The following is a 22,709-nucleotide window of genomic DNA, read 5'->3' on the forward strand; positions in this document are numbered from 1 at the left end:
TTAAAGAAAAATGGATGATCTTGTCTTCCTTTTTTTCTTTGGCTTTGGCGGCTGCAAAACAACCTTGATTGCAGCATCAAATACGACCTTCACATTCTGAAATATTGCAACAATGACATAAAATTATGCTAATGTTAAAAACTTATTAGTTTATACATATATTCTCAAGTTTGTAATACAAAATCAATATCCCTTCGTATGATGAATATATCTGTGATGAATTATTTTCATACATGCATTCAGTGACTTGAAAGAAAAAATAGAATAGGATTGGCATTCAGTCATATACATGTTAAAATTACAAAGAATTTCAAAATTAACATTTAAAGCAAAAAAGAAAAAATAGGTATTAAATATATATAAACCTGTTGAGTCTTTGAGCTGCATTCTATGTATACAGCAACACCAATTGCCTTCTTCAGCTCTTCTCCCTGTCCAAAATATTTTAAAAAATTTAATAGTTATTAAAGGAGAAACAAAATTAACAAATAATGAAATTTATTTAGAAAATTGACTTACTTGGGAAGTAGTTATAGGTGTAATTTCAGGATGATCAATCAAATAGTTCCTGTCTTCTCTTAAATCTGTAACCAATTATAATTATTGAATTACATGCAACATAATATAGATAAAAAATTATCAAGTATTTCAAATGATCTTATGATACCAAGTTTTGTTCCTACAAGAACAATTGGCACAGTTGGCGCATAATGTATTAGTTCAGGAATCCATGCAAAAAAATTAGCCTAATATCAGATTCTGTTAGTTGGAATTCTAACATGCCATATATACAATATAATATAATATCATATAATGATACAGTCATATAGTAATTAAGGTAGACATATTGGGTATTTTGGGAATAAATAACCTTCTTAGAGAAGGGAAAATGCAAGCAAGAACACATCTGCTGCTCTGTAACTCAAAGGCCTAAGTATGTTATAATCCTCCTGTCCTGAATTCATGATGCTATGAATTCAATATGAAAAAATAATAACTAAACATGTATAGTAGTTGCTAAAGACTCACGTACAATTGTTTTCACATGAAGTTAATAGGTGATAATTATTACATTTGTCAAATTATCTAATGATTTTCAAGTAACAACTTTACATGAAGACTGAAGGTTGTAGTAGGCTTAGAGAAGGGGGTTGAATCTATGCCTTCCTTTTAAGTTGCTGTTATTATCCTTTTAAAACAAACTTTCAATTCTGATTCTGTTTGTACTCAGCAGCGGAAATTTATGAGACAATTTGTTTTTGTCTCATGAATATCAGAAAACAGAACACAGCAGAGAAGAGAAAAGCTAACACTAGCATGTATCCTGGTTCGGTTGCCTTGTGCTATGCAACCTATGTCCAGTCTCCTCCACAACTATGGAAGAATTTCACTATAGTTAACAGTATTACATACACCAATTTCACAGGATTGACCCAATCCTTTCACACTCAAGTTCTAACCTAACTTGACATTGGCTATGCTAATACCTAACTATTCACTCTTAGTGCTAACCCAACTAAGAAAGGGATACCTTACAGGTATAAGATACAAAACATAAACTTACCTAAAGAAATATGAAAATAACTCTAGGCTTTTCTCTCAAGTGTATCACTCAGCCTTTTTCCACTCATGGTTTTTATTTGAGCTTTCTCACAATGTCTTTTCTCACAAGAAATTACAGAAAGATAAACATAGAAAAGTACATTACAATCTGTAAAATATGAAGGAGATTGATTTCATCAACAGCCTCTGTGCTATGCGAAAAACCAGATTGGCAAGCCTCTGATTCAGTTCTTCATACTGGCGGAATGCACCTTTGATTAGGTTACACTGTCCAGTTAGTTAAACTTCTTCAAAGAGCTTTCTCAGAACAAAACCTCTATTCACTGGTTTTCTCTCCTTGGTTTCTGAATGAATAGCAAACCTCTTTTATCTCCTTGCATGTTGCTGGGTTCTTCTTCCAAGGTCAACACCTTGAGCTTTGAGCTTCACCAACCCACAGATTCACTTTTTCTCAATAAACCTTAGAGTAGAAACTCTCCTTCTGACTTCCTTACCTTGACCAAAAGCCATAAAACAACAACCATAGAAATCTTCCAATGGTCAACTTGATCTGAGCCATTGAGAAACTACTTAGTCCCCAAGTATCACTTGTGACCGTAGATGTAAAGCAGAATAGGGCAGAGAACAACTTTCCCTTAAATGCCATTTTCGAATAGAGCAGAGAGTTGGGAAGAAGAGAAGAAGATCTGATGCATGCAAGAGGAAATGGGTTACCTTTAACCTAAGCTTGATTTGGTTTGAACTTGGTGATTTGACATCTGCCTTTCAAGCTTAATCCTTCTCTCTTGCTTCTTTGGTTACTAGCTTAGGGAAGAGGCTCTTTCTCTCTTTCTCTTTCTTACTTTTCTAAAGCTTTGATTTGACTTGCTCAGAGAAGAGAGTAACGTTGCTTTTGGTAAGGCAAGATGGAGGGAATTGAAATTCACTTTGGGCTTGGATCGATTTGGTTCATGTAATCTATTTGGCCCAACCAATTCCTTTGGCTTCTTTATTTGCTTTCAGCCCATTTTCCTTGCTATTTGTTTTGCATTTCATTTGAGCTGCTTAATATTGAATTAAGATCTGCAACACATAATAAATAATTAGTAATAAGTAATTATAATTAAACACCACTAATTATTTATTTTGCCCAAAAATAATGTTTGTCATCACTAAATATTTTAGTTAATTTCTTAACTCAACAATCTCCCCCTTGATGACAAACATGATTTAAGCAATAATCAAAAGGAAATGAATTTGAGTAAGGTTTAGAAACTCCCTTTGATTGTCATTTTCTTTTATGTTACTCCCCCTTTCCTTTTCAATATTAGCTCCCCTTGGATTTATGCTTTCCTCTTTGTTCCTGTTTTATATTACACTTAAAGAAAGCACAATAAAGAGCTATACACATTTATCTTGGCTAAAGGATATCAAATAAGCAACATCACATAATCAGCCCAACATCAAGCTAATATCATCAGCAAAAGGATTTAGCATGCCAAAAGATTCCTAGGACCTATTATCCTATTGCTATTACTCCCCTTTTTGTCATCAAGGGCGGACAATAAGCATGAACAACAAAAACAAGGTTCTTGAATCCTGCAGAAAAGAGTTAGTACACAGTGCAAAGTACTAACTAAACTACCAAAGGTGCAGCAGTATCTAGAGTTATTACAGTCATCCAAAATGAAACAGTTCAAAAGTTGCAAAAGAAACAGAATTCATGAGACAAAAAGAGAGCAGTAGCAGTAGTTTTCATGAGACAAATCCTAGGCATCAGAACCATTCCCCTCCGAAGCAGCTTCTTCCTCAACATCAGTGGCAATGTCTTCATCATTTTGAAGGTTATCAATGAAGGTCATGAGCATAGCCACCCTATCCCTTGATTTCTTCAGAAAGTTCTCATGCTTGCTAGCCAGCTTCCTTTGCTCTTTGCTCATTTCAATCAAGTGATTTGATTGGGAAACAAACTCTTGAGCGACATCCTTGACCACATTCAGCAGAGTAGATTTCTTCCCAGTGGAGATGGAAGTACCCTCAGTGGAAGGACCAGGAGAATCCTCAGGGACAAAATCATCATCTTCATCATCTAGGACAACCCTTTCAGATCTAGTGGGTCCTTTGTTTTGTTTCACTGAACCACCCCCCTTTAGGTATGAATGTCTATTTTCATAGTTCTCATTGGTCAAGTCAATACCAAAATACTCAAATATGCAAGTTAGAAACATGCCATAAGGAAGTGCTTTGTCTTTTTCACTTCTAACAGAGTCAAACATATATCTAACCATCAAGTATGCAAATGAAAGTTCAGTTTTGGTGAGAAGGGCATATAAAACAAGAGTATCAGTATAGGAAACCCTTTGATATGAGCCGCTTTGAGGCAGAATAATATGGTTGACCATTCGGTGCAATTGAGCACGCTCATATCCTAGGGCTTTGTGAGTGGGTGTAATGCCATCAATTAAAGATACATGTTCACAGATGTGTGCCAATGCATCATGATAAGAAATTCCAACACCTTCATCCTACTTAACAGAAGTGTAAGCACAAGACCCAACATCAGTATACTTCAAAGTGATGGTTTCAGTGGCTAAGAGAAGGGGGGGTTGAATCTTAGCCCCTTTTTTTTTGCTAACACTTGCTGGATTTAGAGGAGACTTTTCTGTTTTTAGCTCGTCCCTAGCCACGAGACTTTTTCGTTTTGTCTCGTCACTTGGCACGAGACATTTTTGGTTTTTGCTCCTGTGCAGTAGAAAACAGAAATGGAGTAGGAGAGAAGAGAGATTACACCCAGATATATCCTGGTTCAGCTGCTAAGTGCAGTGCAGCCTACATCCAGTCTCCATCACAAACATGATGGAATTTCACTATAATCTTCCAGATTACAAACTGTAAAGTGCTAACCCAACTTACAAGGGGATTCCCACAGAATCATGAAACACAACATAGATGAACAAAGGAACTCTAAGACATGTATGGCTTTTTCTTTTAATTTTGCTCTCTCTGCCTTTTTCCACTCTATGGCTTTTTCATACAAACCTCACTATTTGTCTTTTTCCATGAGACTCAAGACATGACAAAATTAAACAAAAAAATTCTAAACATAATACATTGAAGGAGAAGAAAATCTGTAAGCTTAGGTAGCTCTGAGAATCCTGTGCCTTGCACTCTCACTGCTTACTTCTAACTCCTTGCTCCAAATAGTGGCTGTTCCCCCTTTTTATAGAAGAGAGAAGCCTCCACACATGAAGCCAAAAATCCAAGCCAACTTCTTCTTCCTTCAAGAAACCGGTTCGGCCACACAGAGAGAGAAGAGATAACCATGCAATAACCAACATGCAATTACCTCTAGTCCTTCCTTGGTCATCACACTTCATCAATCCGAGCTCTCCATCCTTGGCTTGCTCTCCAAGATGGATTTCTGGCCCTTGATACTTCATGATGATGATGACTTCATCTGCTTCAATCTCTGCCTCTACCATCACTTCGCCACTCTAGCTACTTCCTGTGGTGGTTGAGCAGAATCAAAGACAAGCCATCCTCCAAGAATCTCACCCTGCTGGCCGAGATCTTCTTATTCCTTTTTGAGCATGGAGAAGCCAAGATTACCTCACCAAATCTATCCAAAATTAGTGATAATCTCAGCCACAGCTCTTTTTTATTTTAGTATGTTTTCTTGCCATCATTGTGATGGTCTTTAGGCTTGCTTTCTCTTCCTTTCGGTAGCTCATTTTTGCTTCCATGGCTGCCTATATTTTCTGTGTAATAACCGAAGAGAGAAAGAGATGAGAGAGAAGAACCAATCTTGAAAGAAAAGCAATTTTATGAGATAAACAAAATTAATTTGATAAAAGGTTGCTTTTACTTCCCTTTAGGTGGAGTAGCGTGAATCATAATGATTCCCTATCAAATCAAAGTCAAGTTCTCTCTCTTGTTCCCAATGTTAGTGAATAAAATTTCAAATCCTTCCAAAGAGTGAAATGGAATCCGTTGGAAGCATTGAGGCTATTTCTTTGCTTCATGGATTCGGACAAAGCATGAGGAATTCTTATCTCAAATGGAGTTGGGCTTAGTTGCAATAATAATTAAATTTCTGGCCCAATAATAACATTTACTTTCCTGATAAAATTTGGAACGGATCAAGCATAGGAAACTTCCATCAAAATTAAATATGGGCTTGGTTGCAATAACATTGAGCTTGGCCCATTAATACAACAATTTCAGCCACATAATAGGAAACATGTAGCAAGGCTGATTGTTGGTTTTAATTTGGGCTAGCAACATTTTTATTTTTCGGCCCAATTAAAAACCTGCATCACAAAATTATTAATTAACATATGTTATGTGAAAGTCAAATTAATAATTTTGTAATTTAAATATTTTAATAATGTTTGTTCATCATCAAAATTAAATTAGAGTTTTCCAAACTCATCAATCTCCCCCTTGATGACAAACATTATTAAAATTGAAATGGAAAGAAATTTGAAAAAATTGAGTATGAGTACTCCCTTTGAAGATTGAATTTCTCCCCCTTTCTAAATGTCACATGGCTCCCCCTTAATATATACCATTTTTACCAAGGGAAGCACTAACCTGTAACATTTTAATCAAGCTTCAAGAACAATGTTATTTAGCATGTTATATGATGCTAAATGCTTGATTTATGAGCAGTTTTAATTGATAATCAAAACTCATTTGATATCATAAACTGATTTACTGCTCAAACTTTTCATCAACTGATTCCAAAACAATGTAGTTCAAAAGTTTTAAATATTTTCCAGTCAAGATATCAGAGCCATATTATTCAAGTAAGGAAAATATTTTTGAATCACATATGATCACATCAAAACATGGCAGCTGTTAGATATCACAATTTAAAGGAACTGCCAAAAATAAGTTTTCAAACCAACATGTTTACCAAGATGAATAAGAATATTCCTATTTCAATACAAGCATGTTCATCAAGATAAATCAACAATCAGGCATTCATATGATCAATACAAACATATTGTCAAACATCATCATAAACCAAATGCCAAGTGCATTTCCAACAGCAGTAACCATAGTGAAACAAATGCAATAACATGCATTCTTTAAACAAGGGAGATCGTGAATTTTCAATTTAAAAATTTCATCCCCTGTTTCAGCAAATCCTCCCCTGTTTCATTAGTTTCAATTTCAATTTTGGAAACTAATTTTCCTCCCCCTTTTGGCATCAAGGGGCACCTGCACAAAATATGAACAACATAACAAAATATCCATAATAAAGTAACAAGAGTGTAGCAAAGTATCATAGAGCAGTGAGTATCAAGTCATGCTCCTACAAAAAACAGATTGAGTCTAATGGAGCCAATATCAAATAAAGTAAAGAAACAGTCATTAATCATCAGAAAGATTGATCTCTGAACCGGAATCATCATCATAATTCCCTGTTCCCATGCCATCATCAAAGCTTTTAATCATGAAATCAACTCTTTTGTGACATTTCTTCCAAGCCCTTTCCTGATCATATTCCAATTTCCGGGCAGCCTTGTGAGATTTTACGCATTAACTTGGCCATGTTGCGAAACTCTTTGAGAACTTTCCGGATTGATTGAGTGACATCTGAGGATTCAGGACGGCTCTCCAGATCGCCGAGAGATGGTTCAGAGGGAACAGACCGCTTGCCTTTCTTGCTCGAAACTCCTCCTCCTTTAATCATGGAAATCTTGTTCTCAACAGATTCATTAGACAAATCAACCTTAAAGTACTCAAATATACATGTGAGGAACATGCCATATGGAAGATTAGCCTTTTTAGTACTCTTTACTGCTTCCCACATATGACGTATCATAATATAAGCAAATGAAATTGGGGTAGAAGTAATGAGAGCAAATAGGATAATAGAATCAGAAACTGTTACTCTATGGTGAGAACCACTTTGAGGAGTGAGGATATGAGTGATGATACGGTGCAAAAGAGAGTTTTTTGAGCCGAGTGCTTTATGAGTTGGGATTAATCCATCTAGTCCAGAGAGGTTTGCACAGATGTGTTGCAAGACAGCTTGTTGTGTGACTCCTACTTGATCATCCCATTTATCAATCATGTAAACTTTTGGTCCTTCATTTTCATACCCAAGAGCAGCACCTATAGTTTGAGGATTGAGAGTGATGTAAACACGCTTGACGTAAGAATGGATTGAGCCATCAATCAAACGCATGTTTTCATAAAATTCCCGGACCAGTCTCGGGTAAACCAGTTTCTGAATATGAACCAGAGGGGTCCATTTCAGAGCATCAAACAGAGAGGAAAAGTTGATTCCTTTGGTGGCCAGATTTTCAAGATTCACCAAGTAAGAGGGGCAGAGATGTCGTTTCAGCAAGACCTCTTTGTGAAATTCATAGAACGCACATGAGTAGAACCTTTGTATCATGCAACACAAAGTTTTTCTGCCTCTTTTGAGAGCTCCTTGCATGAGGGGTGGATCTTTTTGGTGATGATTGAGGAGGCGAGGTATGTGACTCGTCTTCTTCCTCTTCAACACTTGGTTCCTTGGACTTTTCAGATTTGCCTCTCCCTGACGTTTTCTTAGCAACAACCTTACGGCGCATGGTTTCGGTCCTTTTGGAAGGAGGGAAATGAGTAGAAGAGGAGGTAGAATGGAGATGGATATGTGTATGGGTTGGAGGTGATAAAAAAGGTAGGTTTTTTGAAATGGGGGTTCGGTTACTTCTCCTAAGTGCAGTTTTCTTTTTCATGGTAGGAGAAATGGAGAGGTTGAATATGAAGAGGTGAGTGCCGAGAGAGAGTGAGGGTAGAAGAAGGTTAGTGGTGCAATAAATGAGGATTGGAGAGAGATTATGGGGAAGTTATTGACCATAATGGCGCGGTTATTAACCAAATGGGAGTTTCAAAAAGTGATAAAGAGGGAGTTTTCCTTGAATCAAGGGATTAGTTAGAAGGAAAAGATATGATTTGACAACATACTTCTTCCAACAAGATTTGAAAAGACAATCCAAGGGATTTTGTGATTTTATTTTTCAAAGAGAGAATAACTAACTAAACTGCCATGGTGGGGTCAGGAATTATTAGGTGGGGCCTATGAAAATTTAAATCTGCATTGCCTCCCCCTTGATCATAGCTCCTCCATCAAGCTTGCGTTTTTATCTCGTCCAAACCTACGAGACAAAACTGAACAGAGTTAAAAATTCACAAATTTTCAATGAAGCTTAAATCAAACATTCCCAAACTCTTTCTCAAGGTACAGAATCTGTCTTCACAGAGGGGTTTTGTAAAAATATCAGCAACTTGGTCTTCAGATTTTACAAATTGAATATCAATAGTTCCCTTTTGCACATGTTCTCTAATAAAATGATATTTAATTTCAATGTGCTTTGTTCTTGAGTACAGAACAGGATTTTTTGAGATGTTTATAGCACTCATATTATCACAAAATAAGGGTATACTATTGATTTTTAATTTGTAATCTTCTAATTGTGTTTTTAACCAAATTAATTGAGTGCAACATGCAGATGCGGAAATGTATTCTGCTTCAGCTGTGGATAAAGCCACTGTGGCTTGCTTTTTGCTTGACCACATATTGAGTGAGCTTCCAAGAAAGCAACACATGCCGGATGTGCTTCGTCTATCCACTCTATCTCCCGCAAAATCTGCATCACAAAACCCTACTGCACAAAAGTCATCAGATTTAGGATACCATAATCCATAATCACAAGTTCCCTTAATATATCTAATGATGCGCTTAACAGCCGTGAGATGGGATTCTTTTGGGTGAGATTGGAACCTTGAACATACACCCACACTTTGGACAATGTCCGGTCTAGAGGAGGTAAGGTACATGAGTGAACCTATCATTTCCCTATACCTTGTTTCATCCACATCTTGACCATCATCATCTTTTTCAAGTTTTGTGTTGGGATGCATTGGTGTACCCATTGCTTTGGAATTTTCTAGGCCAAACTTTTTAATAAGTTCTTTTGCATATTTTTCTTGGTAAATAAAAGTACCACTAGGAGTTTGTTTAATTTGGAGGCCAAGAAAGAAAGTAAGCTCTCCCATTAAACTCATTTCAAACTCACTAGTCATGAGTTTTCCAAACTCTTCACACAAGAAAATGTTGGCCGATCCAAATACAATATCATCAACATAAACTTGAACAAGGAGTATGTCATCATTAGATGCTTTAATAAATAAAGTAGTGTCGGTGGTACCCCTTTGAAATTGATTTTCCAACAAGAAGGCACTAAGCCTTTCATACCAAGCTCTTGGAGCTTGTATAAGACCATAAAGAGCCTTAGTTAACTTGAAAACATGATTTGGAAACTCTTTTTGTTCAAAACTGGGGAGTTGTGCCACATACACTTCTCTATCAATAAAGCCATTAAGGAAAGCACACTTAACATCCATTTGAAACATTTTGAAACCTTTATGGGCAGCATAGGCAAGAAGCAATCTAATTGCTTCCATTCTAGCTACCGGAGCAAAAGATTCATCAAAATCTATACCCTCTTCTTGATTATAACCTTGGGCCACTAATCCAGCCTTGTTACGAACAACTTGTCCATCCTCACCAAGTTTATTTTTAAATATCCACTTAGTACCGGTAACTTTCTTACCATCCGGATGAGGTACTAGTGTCCAAACCTCATTCTTGTCAAATTGAGCAAGCTCCTCTTGCATTGCTTTAACCCATGATGGATCCTCAAGAGCTTGTTTGACATTGTTGGGCTCTATTTGTGACAAGAGAGCAAGATTGCTAGGTTCGGCTTGCCTTTTGGTGGATGATCTTGTTGTTACACCATGAGAGGGATCACCAATGATGAAGTCATGAGGATAACCCCTCATCGACTTCCATTCTCTCGGCTTTCGGACAGGTGTAGAGCTTTGATGATCTTCTGGTGGTCTCACTGTTTCAGTTGCTCGTGCCTGCTCAGGAGCCAAAATGGAAATGTCTCCTCCAATCTGACGAGACAAAACCGGGCTGACAGATTCTTCACTTTGCACAGATTTGGGATTTTCTTTATTTGTTCCAGCCTCTTCACAATATGAATCAATATCCTTCACAATACTGGGAATTAAGTTAGAATCACAAAAAGTAACATGTATGGATTCCTCTATGGTTCTATGCTCTTTGAGATAGACTCTATAGGCCTTGCTTGTGGTGGAATATCCAACAAACATTCCTTCATAGGATTTTGGATCAAACTTTCCAAGATTTTCTTTATTATTAAGCACAAAACATTTGCATCCAAAAACATGAAAGTACTTAAGATTTGGAGGGGTTCCTTTCCATAGCTCATAAGGGGTTTTCTTTAACCCTTTTCTAATGATTGTTCTATTCAAAATATAACATGATGTGTTCACAGCTTCAGCCCACAAAAATTTAGGAATCTCATTCTCACATAGCATAGCCCTAGTCATCTCTTGAAGACTTCTATTTCTTCTTTCAACCACCCCATTTTGTTGGGGGGTTCTAGGACATGAAAAATTATGAGAAATTCCTAAGTCATCACAGAATTTTTCAAAATCTTGATTTTCAAATTCCCTTCCATGATCACTTCTCAAATGGGCAATTTTCAAATGCTTTTCATTTTGAATTTTCTTGCAAAGAGTGAAAAAGGCTTGAAAAGCATCATTCTTATGAGCAAGGAAAAGTACCCAACCAAATCTAGAGTAATCATCTACTACCACAAGACCATAGAATTTACCTCCTAAACTTTGAGTTCTAGTAGGACCAAAAAGATCAATATGTAACATTTCTCATGGCCTTTTGGTTGAGATTCCATCTTTTGATTTAAAAGATGATTTTACTTGTTTGCCTAATTAGAAAGCATCACAAGTAAGATCTTTTTCAAACTTAATATATGGAATTCCTCTAACCAAATTCTTTTTGACTAGCTTAGAAATTTGGTACATGCTAGCATGACCCAACTTTCTATGCCAAAGCCATTTTTCAGATTCAAGAGATGTAAAGCATGTTACATTTTGTTCCTTTAATTCCTCAAGAGTTAATCCATACACATTGTTATACCTTTTGGCTTCAAATAAAATATCACCAATTTTCTCACAAACAACCAAACAAACAAACTTCTTAAAAACAACTTCAAAACCCAAATCACACAATTGACTAACACTAAGCAAATTATGTTTCAAACCATGTACAAGGAGAACATCATTTATACAAGAAGAAAATTTTTTACCAACTTTCCCAACAGCCACTATTTTTTCTTTTGCATCATCACCAAAAGTGACAAGTCCTCCATCATATTCATCAAGCTTTATGAAGAAGGTTGTCTTTCCGGTCATATGCCTAGAGCATCCGCTGTCCATATACCACATATTTTCTTTCCGTTTGGATGCTAGGCACACCTACAAAACAAGCTGATCTATGTGATCTGTCATAAGACATGGTTGTGACTTGGTCTCGGTTTCTTCATCATCATCATCTGAGTCATTCTCCAAGTCTTCCCATGAGGCCATCAGTCCCTTCTTCTTTCTTCTTTTCGGCTTTTCCTCCTTCTTTAACTTGGGACAATTAGATTTGAAGTGCCCCATTTCCTTGCAATTGTAACAGGTTACTTTGCTAAGGTCTTTCTTCATCTTCCTTGAGCTGCTGCCTTTACCTTTGAGCTTCACCATTTTCCTAAATTTTTTTGCAAACAACACAAACTCATTTTCAGAAGAGTTATCACTGGATTCATCATCCAGAGGGTTAGTTACAGAAGAAAAAGCTATTCCTTTCTTTTTTGAATCTTTTTTCAAATAGGTGTTTTTAAAAGCAAGAAGATTTCCTCTCAAATCATCAACTGTCATGGAATCTAAGCTACTGCTCTCAAAAATAATTAAAGCTTTTGTTTCCCACTCTTTTGTAAGACATCTCAACACTCTTCTCACTAGCACAAATTCTGAATGTGTAATTCCCAGAGCATCTAAGCCAACAATGATGGTGTTGAACCGTTCGAACAGTTCATCAATGGACTCTCCTTCCTTCATTGCAAACATTTCATATTCTCTGTTCAACATGTCTGTCCGAGTTTTCTTGACAATGGTGGTTCCTTCATGAGTGATTTGTAGCTTGTCTCAGATTTCCTTTGCCGTTGTGCATCGTGATACCCGTCGGTACTCCTCAAAGCTGATAGCACAGTTGAGCAGGTTTACTGCCTTGGCATTTAACTCTATTTTCTTCATATCTTCTTCGGTCCATCTTGCTTCTGGTTTGAGAGAGACTACTCCTTCTGCACTTGTGGTAGTTGGAAATTGAGGCCCTTCCAGAATAATCTTCCAAAGTCTGTAATCCACTGCTTGTACAAATATCTTCATCCTCTCCTTCCAATAGGTATAATTTTTTCCATTGAAAAGAGGAGGTCTGTTGCTTGATTGACCTTCAGTCAGATTATAGGACACCACATTTACGCCACTGTTTTTTGCCATGAGGATCTTTACTCCAAGCTGCAAAGCTTGATCTCTTTGAGACCAAGCTCTGATACCAATTGATGGTTTCAGTGGCTAAGAGAAGGGGGGTTGAATCTTAGCCCCTTTTTTTTTGCTAACACTTGCTGGATTTAGAGGAGACTTTTCTGTTTTTAGCTCGTCCCTAGCCACGAGACTTTTTCGTTTTGTCTCGTCACTTGGCACGAGACATTTTTGGTTTTTGCTCCTGTGCAGTAGAAAACAGAAATGGAGTAGGAGAGAAGAGAGATTACACCTAGATATATCCTGGTTCAGCTGCTAAGTGTAGTGCAGCCTACATCCAGTCTCCATCACAAACATGATGGAATTTCACTATAATCTTCCAGATTACAAACTGTAAAGTGCTAACCCAACTTACAAGGGGATTCCCACAGAATCATGAAACACAACATAGATGAACAAAGGAACTCTAAGACATCTATGGCTTTTTCTTTTAATTTTGCTCTCTCTGCCTTTTTCCGCTCTATGGCTTTTTCATACAAACCTCACTGTTTGCCTTTTTCCATGAGACTCAAGACCTGACAAAATTAAACAGAAAAATTCTAAACATAATACATTGAAGGAGAAGAAAATTTGTAAGCTTAGGTAGCTCTGAGAATCCTGTGCCTTGCACTCTCACTGCTTACTTCTAACTCCTTGCTCCAAACAGTGGCTGTTCCCCCTTTTTATAGAAGAGAGAAGCCTCCACACATGAAGCCAAAAATCCAAGCCAACTTCTTCTTCCTTCAAGAAACCGGTTCGGCCACACAGAGAGAGAAGAGATAACCATGCAATAACCAACATGCAATTACCTCTAGTCCTTCCTTGGTCATCACACTTCATCAATCTGAGCTCTCCATCCTTGGCTTGCTCTCCAAGATGGATTTCTAGCCCTTGATGCTTCATGATGATGATGACTTCATCTGCTTCAATCTCTGCCTCTACCATCACTTCGCCACTCTAGCTACTTCTTGTGGTGGTTGAGCAGAATCAAAGACAAGCCATCCTCCAAGAATCTCACCCTGCTGGCCAAGATCTTCTTCTTCCTTTTTGAGCATGGAGAAGCCAAGATTACCTCACCAAATCTATCCAAAATTAGTGATAATCTCAGCCACAGCTCTTTTTTATTTTAGTATGTTTTCTTGCCATCATTGTGATGGTCTTTAGGCTTGCTTTCTCTTCCTTTCGGTAGCTCATTTTTGCTTCCATGGCTGCCTATATTTTCTGTGTAATAACCGAAGAGAGAAAGAGATGAGAGAGAAGAACCAATCTTAAAAGAAAAGCAATTTTATGAGATAAACAAAATTAATTTGATAAAAGGTTGCTTTTACTTCCCTTTAGGTGGAGTAGCGTGAATCATAATGATTCCCTATCAAATCAAAGTCAAGTTCTCTCTCATGTTCCCAATGTTAGTGAATAAAATTTCAAATCCTTCTAAAGAGTGAAATAGAATCCGTTGGAAGCATTGAGGCTATTTCTTTGCTTCATGGATTTGAACAAAGCATGAGGAATTCTTATCTCAAATGGAGTTGGGCTTAGTTGCAATAATAATTAAATTTCTGGCCCAATAATAATATTTGCTTTCCTGATAAAATTTGGAACGGATCAAGCATAGGAAACTTCCATCAAAATTAAATATGGGCTTGGTTGCAATAACATTGAGCTTGACCCATTAATACAACAATTTCAGCCACATAATAGGAAACATGTAGCAAGGCTGATTGTTGGTTTTAATTTGGACTAGTAATATTTTTATTTTCCGGCCCAATTAAAAATCTGCATCACAAAATTATTAATTAACATATGTTATGTGAAAGTCAAATTAATAATTTTGTTATTTAAATATTTTAATAATATTTGTTCATCATCAAAATTAAATTAGAGTTTTCCAAACTCATCACAAAGCATCACTGATAGTTTCATTATTTAAAACTATGTCTCGACCCTTTACATATGAGTGAGCAGTGCCTTCATGATAAGTCATGTTTGCATACAATTCTTTGACCAATAAGGGATAAACAGGCTTTTTGATGTCAAAAGGTGATTCCAGTCTAGAAAAATCAAGTTATCAACAAATGGAAAATATTTTCTTTTCAAAGATGGCAAATCAGCGAGAAAAGAGGGACATAGGGTACGATACTGGATAACCCCTTCATAAAAATCATTGTTCATGGCAGATTTAAATCTATAAGGGTTATAGTTCGAATGAGAAGTCAAAAAGTGAGCTTTGTGATCAAAAGGGCCAATGTCTGGTTCTTTAACTGACTTAAGAGGAACTCGAGTTTTACCTCTTTGAGAACGTGATGGAACAGACCTAGACTTTGGTTGTGTGGACTCAGGTGGAGGTTCTGGTACGGCTGGTCGCTTCCCCTTGGATGAACTCGGTTTCGATGACCTTGGCTTGGATGGTGTGACTTTCGGTGGTGGTGTCGGCTTGGCAGGGACAGGGTACCTTGGCGTGGTCTTGGTTCACGCCATGGGAGCAGTGCGAGGAGGAGAGGTTGGAGGAGATGGTGAAGGTGTGAAGGTTTTGTCTTGGGAGTGAGTGGAACGCTTGGATGGAAGTTTATACACCTTTTCACGAGGAGGTTTGTGTGCTATGGTTTTCTTCCTCATTTGGTGGTTTTTGATTTAAGAAGAAAAAGAGTAATGAGGGTAGTGGTGAAAACCGAAGGGATAGCGAAGGAGTTATGGAGGGAAGAGATGGAGTGTTGGTAACCGTACCCAAAAAGAAAATTTTCAAAACCATGCAACTGCATCACCATTTGAAAAGACTTGAAAAGACATGACCTCATAAAAGAAAGATTTGATTTGATTTTCAAAACAAGGAAATTTAATTTTAAATAATCAAAATCCTAAAAAAAATTAAATTAAACTGAAAATCTTTTTGGACAAAAAATTAAAATAAAACTTTTTCAAAAAAAATTTAAACACACAACCCAACAAAAAAAAATTTTAACAAAAAAATGTAACATTTATATTTGGGCCCAGGGATAGTTGGATTTAATGGAAACACATTGGACCATTCTAGATCTGATTTTTGAGGTTGGCCCAAATCATTTTGCACTTGAAATAAGCCCAGTTCACGCTGATTAAAGGGAAAACGCTCTTCTTCTGCCCAGAATTGTCTCATACTTGTTTATGAGACAAAAAGCTCCAGCAAACACATCAGCATTTTTCAAATAAAGAATCATAACTCAAAATTCCTAGACAAGTCCTAAGCATGCAGAATCTATCCTCAGCTAATGGTTTTGTGAAAATATCTGCTAATTGCTCCTCTAATTTAACAAATTGAATGCTAATATCTCCCTTTTGGACATGCTCTCTTATTGAGTGAAATTTCACTTCAATATGTTTAGTTCTAGAGTGCAAAATTGGATTTTTAGAAATATTAATGGCACTCGTATTATCACACATTAAAGGAATATTTTCAGCATTTAGTTTGTAATCGGCAAGCTGTGTTTTTAACCATAAAAGCTGAGAACAACATGAAGAAGCAGCTATATACTCAGCCTCAGCAGTGGATAGAGCCACAATTGGCTGTTTCTTATTGGATCAAACATTCAAGGACTTCCCAAGGAAGCAACATAAGCCTGAAGTGCTTCTTCTATCAACTCTATCACCAGCAAAATCTGCATCACAATAACCAACTACAGAAAAATCATCAATCTTAGGATACCAAAGACCAAAATTGGATGTGCCATGAACATATCTAATGATCCTTTTAACTGCAGAAAGATGTGACTCTTTTGGTTTGGATTGGAACCTAGAACACAATCCAACACTTTGCACAATGTCGGGTCTAGAGGAAGTTAAGTACATAAGAGAACCAATCATTCCTCTATACCTAGTCTCATCAACATCTTTCTCAGTTTCTCCCTTATCTAATTTAGAATTAGGATGCATGGGAGTTCCCATGGGTTTGGCATTTTCCATACCAAATTTCTTAACTAATTCCTTGGCATACTTTTCTTGATGAATGAAAATACCTTTTTTAGTTTGTTTAATTTGCAGCCCAAAGAAAAATTAAGTTCACCCATCATACTCATGTCAAATTCACTTGTCATGAGTTTTCTAAATTCAGAACAAAGGGATTCATTGGCTGATCCAAAAATAATGTCATCAACATATATTTGGACTAGAATAAAAGAATCATTAGAGTTCTTGATAAATAGAGTTGTGTCAGTGGTGCCTCTTTGAAAACCATTTTTCAAAAGAAAAGAGCTAAGTCTCTCATACCAAGCTCTAGGAGCTTGTCTTAAACCATAGAGAGCTTTAGATAATTTGAAAACATTATTAGAATGCTCTTTATTTTCAAAACCAGGAGGCTGCTCCACATATACTTCTCTATTTATCACTCTATTCAAAAATGCACATTTCACATCCATTTGATATAATTTAAAACCACAAAATGCAGCATAAGCTAAAAGAAGTCTTATGGCTTCCATTCGGGCAACAGGGGCAAAGGATTCATCAAAGTCTATTCCTTCTTCTTGGTCATATCCTTGTCCCACCAGCCTTGCCTTGTTTCTTGCAATGCTACCATCTTCTCCCAACCTGTTCCGGAATATCCACTTGGTGTCGGTCACTTTCTTTCCACTTGGCCTTGGAACCAAAGTCCATACTTGGTTCTTTTCAAACTCAAGAAGCTCATCCTCCATAGCTTTAACCCAAGAGGGGTCACTAAGTGCTTCCTTGACGTTTTGAGGCTCTATTTGTGAGAGAATGGCAATGTTTGATCCTTCATTTGCCTTTCTAGTTGAGGACCGTGTTTTCACTCCATGAGAAACGTCCCCAATGACAAATTCCTCGGGATAGTTCTTCAAGAACCTCCATTCACGAGGTCTGGTGGATTTGGTGGCAGATTCAGTCACCAAGGGATTCTGGGTGCTGCTGTTTCCAGTTTTCCTTCAAATTCATGAGACAAAATAGAATTGTCTCTCGAATTTTCAGCAAGTGCAGTTTCTGGTTCAGTTTGACCAGAATTTTCCTTTTCATGAATTTGAGTGATTTCATCTTCCTTTTGAACCTGATTTTCTACTTTTCCAACAGCAATGATTTTACCTTTACCATCATCTCCAATGGTCACAAAACCTCCATCATACTTATTTAGTTTGATGAAGTAAGTTGACCTTCCAGTCATGTGCCTTGAACATCCACTATCCATGTACCACATGTCCTTTTTGTTCTTGGATGCTAGGCAAATCTGCATGAAGAGTTTCAAGCAGCCTTAGGTATCCAAATTAATTTGAATCCTTTGAAGTTAATCCATCTTGGTTGCCCAAGTGCATTGAAATCACAAATAACATTGTAAATTTTGTTTCCTACAACTCTCTTTTCAATGAAGCATTGTGTATATGAGTGACCAAATTTCTTGCAATTGATACAATGATTTTCTGATGTGTGTCGCTGAAATTTAGGTGAATTAAATTGCTTGAAATGATTAAAGTGTTGAGATTTTCTGGTTTTTGGAGTAGATGCATTCCTTTTGACAAACTGGTTTTTATTAAAGTTATTCCTCTTTGCAAAAGTATTTTCACCAGAATTTCTTTGAACATTTTTACCTTTCGAAAATGAGGTTTTGTTGTAAAATAGTGATTTCTCGAAAACAGCCTCATTTTTCGAAATGTAACCCAAACCTGGCCGGTTTGAACTCAGATAAGTTCTTGGTGACGGCTCAGTTTCACTTGTGTATACTTCATCAAATTTTTCTTCAAAAGTTGAAACATATCCAATACCCGATTTGTTTGGTATGGATTTAGTATTTGATGAAGAAGCCACAAATTTTATAGAGGAAGTATTTGAAACTGCATCTTCCTTGGCTATGTAGCCTAAACCAGATTTTTCAAATAATGGTCTTTGACTTGCAAGTAATTTGTCCAAGTTGCTAGAACCTTGAGCAAATTTTGCTAAGTCGCCATTCAGCCTTTTAATCATATCATTTAATCTTTCATTTTCAGCAATTAACTCATGAGTAGGATCCACAATGTGCTTTCCTTTTAATTTTTCAAGTTCAGATTTTAGAAATCTGTTTTCTTCAATGATGTCCAAAGCACATTCAGTTTCCTTCACTTTTTCTTTTAAAAAATTATTTTCAACTCTTAACACATCTCTTTCAGATCTGCATTCATTGTATTTGTCAAGCAGTTTTGATGTGTTTAAAGTGAGATCATCAATAATAGCATGCAAGTCCTCAATGGTCAAATCATAATAGTTTACCTCATCAAGATTGTTGTTTCCATCCATGAAGCAGTCTTTTTCATCTCCTTCAGATTCTTCTTCTTTATTTGAGTCATTCTCAAGATCCTCCCAAGCTGCCATGAGTACTCTCTTTCTTTCCTTCTTTCCTTTGTCATCCTTTTTGAGCTTTGGGCAGTTTAACTTGAAGTGTCCAGCCTCCTTGCAGTGATGGCACGTCACTTTGCTCAAGTCGATCTTGTGCTCCTTTGAACTTGAACCTTTGTATTTGCCCTTGTTCTTCATCATTCTTCTTAATCTCCTAGCAAAAAACAAAAGCTCGTCATCTGAAATACCATCACTAGACTCACTCTCTTTCGGTTCTATTTGTGACTTGAGGGCTATTCCCTTTTTCTTTGAGTCTGTGTTTGTATGTGTGGCTTCATAGGCAAGGAGTTTTCCTCTCAGCTCATCATAGGTAATGGGATTTATGTTGTTACTCTCGGTTAGGACAGTGGTAGTGTTTTCCCATTTTTTTGTGAGGCTTCTAAAGAGTTTTCTCACCAAGGTTTGTTATGCATAGTTTGTACCCATAGCATCAAGGTTGTTGATTATGATTGAGAATCTCTCAAATGCTTCATCAATGCTTTCTCCATCCTTCATGCTAAACATCTCGTACTCTTTTCGCAGCATATCAATCCTCGTTTCTTTTACTTGTTTGGTGCCTTCGTGTGTAACTTGGAGTTTTTCCCAGATTTCTTTGGCTGTCTTGCATCTAGACACCTTTCGGTACTCTTCAAAGCTGATAGCACAGTGAAGAAGGTTGATTGCTTTAGCATTCAGCTCTATCTTCTTCTTATCATCCTCATTCCATTCAGCTTCTTCTTTTGGAGTCACTACTCCATCAGCACTTATTTTTGTTGGGATCTTTGGACCGCTCACGATAATCTTCCATATGTTGTAGTCAATGGATTGGATAAAAATCCTTATCTTTTCTTTCCAGTAGGAGTAGTTCTTCCCGTTGAAGAAAGGTGGCCGGTTGTTTGACTGGCCTTCAGTGAGGGTATAGGCAACTGTGGTTGTGCCCAAGTTGTTCGCCATTGGATCTTTGCTCCAAGCGGTTAAGCTTGATTCTTGAGACCTTAGCTCCTGATACCAATTGAAGGTTGTGGTAGGCTTAGAGAAGGGGGTTGAATCTATGCCTACCTTTTAAGTTGCTGTTATTATCCTTTTAAAACAAACTTTCAATTCTGATTCTGTTTGTAATCAGCAGCGGAAATTTATGAGACAATTTGTTTTTGTCTCATGAATATCAGAAAACAAAACACAGCAGAGAAGAGAAAAGCTAACACCAGCATGTATCCTAGTTCGGTTGCCTTGTGCTATGCAACCTACGTCCAGTCTCCTCCACAACTATGGAAGAATTTCACTATAGTTAACATTATTACATACACCAATTTCACAGGATTGACCCAATCCTTTCACACTCAAGTTCTAACCTAACTTGACATTGGCTATGCTAATACCTAACTATTCACTCTTAGTGCTAACCCAACTAAGAAAGGGATACCTTACAAGTACAAGATACAAGACATAAACTTACCTAAAGAAATCTGAAAATAACTCTAGGCTTTTCTCTCAAGTGTATCACTCAGCCTTTTTCTACTCATGGCTTTTACTTGAGCTTTCTCACAATGCCTTTTCTCACAAGAAATTACAGAAAGATAAATATAGAAAAGTACATTACAATCTGTAAAATATGAAGGAGATTGATTTCATCAACAGCCTCTGTGCTATGCGAAAAACCAGATTGGCAAGCCTCTGATTCAGTTTTTCATACTGGCGGAATGCACCTTTGATTAGGTTACACTGTCCAGTTAGTTAAACTTCTTCAAAGAGCTTTCTCAGAACAAAACCTCTATTCACTGGTTTTCTCTCCTTGGTTTCTGAATGAACAGCAAACCTCTTTTATCTCCTTGCATGTTGTTGGGTTCTTCTTCCAAGGTCAACACCTTGAGCCTTGAGCTTCACCAACCCACAGATTCACTTTTTCTCAATAAACCTTAGAGTAGAAACTCTCCTTCTGACTTCCTTACCTTGACCGAAAGCCATAAAACAGCAACCATAGAAATCTTCCAATGGTCAACTTGATCTGAGCCATTGAGAAACTACTTGGTCCCCAAGTATCACTTGTGACCGTAGATGTAAAGCAGAATAGGACAGAGAACAACTTTCCCTTGAATGCCATTTTCGGATAGAGCAGAGAGTTGGGAAGAAGAGAAGAAGATCTGATGCATGCAAGAGGAAATGGGTTACCTTTAACCTAAGCTTGATTTGGTTTGAACTTGGTGATTTGACATCTGCCTTTCAAGCTTAATCCTCCTCTCTTGCTTCTTTGATTACTAGCTTAGGGAAGATGCTCTTTCTCTCTTTCTCTTTCTTACTTTTCTGAAGCTTTGATTTGACTTGCTCAGAGAGGAGAGTAACGTTGCTTTTGGTAAGGCAAGATGGAGGGAATTGAAATTCACTTTGAGCTTGGATCGGTTTGGTTCATGTAATCTGTTTGGCCCAACCAATTCCTTTGGCTTCTTTATTTGCTTTCAGCCCATTTTCCTTGCTATTTGTTTTGCATTTCATTTGGGCTGCTTAATATTGAATTAAGATCTGCAACACATAATAAATAATTAGTAATAAGTAATTATAATTAAACACACTAATTATTTATTTTGCCCAAAAATAATGTTTGTAATCACTAAATATTTTAGTTAATTTCTTAACTCAACAAAGACAACTCTACATGTGAGTTTAGACCATAGTAGTTACTACTATATTAGGTCATAGTCCTAAGAAAATATAAAAATACTATTTGTACACTAAAATTAGCTATATATTTGTGTATAAATATATGTGTGGTTTAATTTATTTTTAATATGTATTTATATTTCAATATATATTTAATACTAGTGACTGATTTTAATAACTGATTTTGGTGTATATATAACATGATTAAAGCAAAGAATAATGGCATAACAAATATTTTTCTTAGAGAAAGTCTAAAGGTCATCACTTTTATTAAAATTTAGCCAGTATTTAATCAGCAAAAGAAAAATGAGTTCATACTATTAGATGTAATCTCATACCATTAAAAATATAAATATTGACTAATTAATGGCTACAAATCACAAAATCTACTGGCTCCTAGCACTTCTCATTCTCTTATATGTGAAAATTACAAAAGTAGTTACCAGCAGTGTCCCATAATCCAAGGTTAACTGTAAAGCCATCAACCACAACATTTGCACTTAAGTTGTCAAAAATTGTAGGCACACATACATGTCTTTCCCACAGCTCCATCTCCTATAGTTGCATACTTAGGTAGCGTTTGGTAGAGAGACAGAGACGAAAAGACTGAGACTGAGAGACAGAGACTAAGAGACAGGGATTGAAATAAATCTCAGTATTCTGTTTGGTGCAAAATAGGAGACAGGAATTGAAACAAGAATGAAACTCTAATTTAATTTGCACAAAGAGTAAAATTGGAA

General features: G+C 36.7%; 1 pseudogene; it reads right to left on the reverse strand.

Annotated features, from left to right (window-relative positions):
* Positions 1–22,521, reverse strand: LOC107610509 (rac-like GTP-binding protein RAC2; annotated as a pseudogene).
* Between the last annotated feature and the right edge of the window lie 188 nt (positions 22,522–22,709).

The sequence above is a fragment of the Arachis ipaensis genome, chromosome B8, assembly GCF_059453495.1.
Source record: "Arachis ipaensis isolate K30076 ecotype BB chromosome B8, ASM5945349v1, whole genome shotgun sequence".
Classification (NCBI taxonomy): domain Eukaryota; kingdom Viridiplantae; phylum Streptophyta; class Magnoliopsida; order Fabales; family Fabaceae; genus Arachis; species Arachis ipaensis.